General features: G+C 34.0%; 1 pseudogene; it reads right to left on the reverse strand.

Annotated features, from left to right (window-relative positions):
- Positions 1–80: 80 nt before the first annotated feature.
- On the reverse strand, positions 81–2,595 carry LOC138313824 (putative nuclease HARBI1; annotated as a pseudogene).
- Between the last annotated feature and the right edge of the window lie 215 nt (positions 2,596–2,810).

Raw genomic sequence — 2,810 nt, forward strand, 5'->3', positions numbered from 1 at the left:
TCTTGTGTTATATTTCAATAACATAAAAAAAATTCTATTCAATGGAAATAATTGTTACAGATGTGATTTCTGACTCTTACACCATCACCATCAGGACCAACATATAGTGGACATGATTTGCTACATCAGCATTTCCATTACATGTATTTTGATCATTAACACAATCTAAATTCTCATTTAACTCTAGAGCTAGATTATGCAGCACTGCACATGCAACCGTTATCAATGCAGCCTTGGTTGGCGACACTCTCAAACAAAGAGACAGACAGGCAAATCTCCTTTTTAGAATACCAAATGTTTGCTCTACTGTGGTCCTGGCTCTACAAAGGGAGTTATTAAATTGCCGCTGTTCGTTTGACACAGGGTTACCATATGGTGTCATAAGGAAGTGCCTACATGGATATCCCGAGTCTCCAAGTAGGAGTCCATCATATGTTCCTGAAAGCAGAATAGGTTAAGCTAGAACACATATGTTCCCGAAAGCAGAATAGATGAAGCTACATGTATTACATGTAGATAAGAACTTTGCACAACAAATTTACTTAAAAGTCTGAAAAGTTCTTGAGAATAATTTTTAATCATAATAATAACATTTGTACACAGATTTACATATTTTTTTCTTCAAATGTGTGATTTTTTTTAAAAAATTAATTGTAACTAAAAATTTTAAAAGCATATGAGCTTCCCCAAAGATAATTAGTTTGTTTCATAAATAGAGATAACCAAATTATTCATTTTGACATTCCAGTGTATATTATCTTGATTGTTCAAACTTAACTTTGCTTTATTTATCATAAGTATCAGAAACCATAACTGACCATTCTCAAAACTACTACAGAGCTGACTGTCCCTAAAAATCCGAGAATCATGTACAGATCCAGGCCATTTAGCAACACAGCTTGTTATATGGAATTTTGCATCGCATGTCATCTGGAAGAGAAATACCTGGTATATAATATCACAAAGTGTTGTTCATTTTTTAATCCTTTTTCCTCTAGGATTCTGGCTTACAGCTTATTCAGTTTTATGGAAATGAAATAAAGGACTGCAGTTAAATCTTGAATGGGATTTAATATAGATACATGTATATATACATGTTAATGCTCCATAAGCTAAGTAGTACATATGTAGCATGATTACATACAATATGTACATGTGTTTGACATTTATTTACAATTTGTAAGAATTGTTTAACTTGGTGTGTAATTTAATTTAATCAAAATAAATCTAAACTGATTGTTGTCAAATCAATAATATACTGTAATCGTTGATGACAGTGATATTTGAAGACAGCTTTTTATGGGCATGTACCTGTACATTCAGAGAATGAAACCCTTTCCTGTTTACAAAATCCTTTTCATTTGCAGTGGGACCTTGGATCCTTATATGTGTGCAATCAACACATCCAACAACATTTGGGAATCCTGTAATTGAATTCATTATTTTCATTTCTCATATCATTTAATCATTTAGTGCATGTACCATAAATGATAATTATAGTATATCAAGTTCTTATTTAAACATACATGTAGGCTAAATACATGTATACAAATATTGTCGAGAGAAAAATATATATGTAAAATATATACTTGAGGAGCCAATTATTATAATTTTAAATGCATATAATTGTAGCTGTGATAGATTTTCAAAGGGACAATCGCAATAGTAGGTTTATTTATTTTGATATTAATATTGTAAAGGATCATTATAAATCTATGTGTAAAATTGTATTTTACCTACAATTTAAAAAAATGCAAAAAATTGTACATTCAGTTAAACATGTCCACATGCAGGGCCACATATCTAGATTATCAATTCTCTATCAATAAGCAATGCAAGATCCTTATATATATAAAGTGCTGAAGCGGTTTCGAGTTTCTTCTTGGTAAGATATTAACTTTAATGAATTCTTCTGGATGCTTTATAGCAGTATAGTGGGTGCTTTTAGGTGGACCATACAGCTGAGTTGCACCCCTTGATTGTAGGCGTGCTTGTTTGGTGTGTTCCGATGACATTTTAATGTTACTAGAAATATTCCTAGGAGACGTTCGCATGAACTGCGAATGTAAGTGTATAGATAGCAACACTGGCTAAATTAAAACATATTTGGTATCTATAATAGCTTAATTTGAAGACGCATTTCATTCTTATGTCTGTCTCAATTTTAGCGTTACAAAATTCACTCGGTGAATCGATTATCGATGTCAAACAAGTGCACCTATATTTCGGTCAAGGCCGAACGTAGCCTAACGAAAGTTGTGAAGACTTACTGCTCAAGTTGTAAAACTCCTGTTTGGTTTTCAGAAGTTGTCGATCTGTTGGGAAAACTTATGTATCGCCTCCCGATTCCGCACAATGCTGTGGCCACTCTACATGTATGTACACACCGAGACACTGTCGCCTCTGACAGACCAACAGAATCTCCAATCAGTCGAAAGAAGGATCCAGTCGCGAAATACCGGAGAGCAACCAAAAGTTGCAATAATGGGGAGACAGCCTTGCTGCGTCTTGTCATAGTGATCAAGCTCGGACGAATTAGATTGAGTATAAACTGAATGTTTATAAGCGAAAATCTATACCTTTCCCGGAACTCACGCTCACACACATAGATTCTGACATAAACCTGCACCTAAATGTTCTTTGAACAGCATTCCGACGTAATCGTCGCCTCCTAATAGCATATGCAATCGCCATCTTGGAATGTATTGAGACAGCGTTGAGAGACAGTGTTACATCTGTCTCAAATATTTGAGAAAAAAAACTCAAAGTTGAGATGAGATTTTCTGAGTAAGTACTTTGTGAAAGCCAAT

Source organism: Argopecten irradians, unplaced genomic scaffold, assembly GCF_041381155.1.
Source record: "Argopecten irradians isolate NY unplaced genomic scaffold, Ai_NY scaffold_0958, whole genome shotgun sequence".
NCBI classification, from domain to species: domain Eukaryota; kingdom Metazoa; phylum Mollusca; class Bivalvia; order Pectinida; family Pectinidae; genus Argopecten; species Argopecten irradians.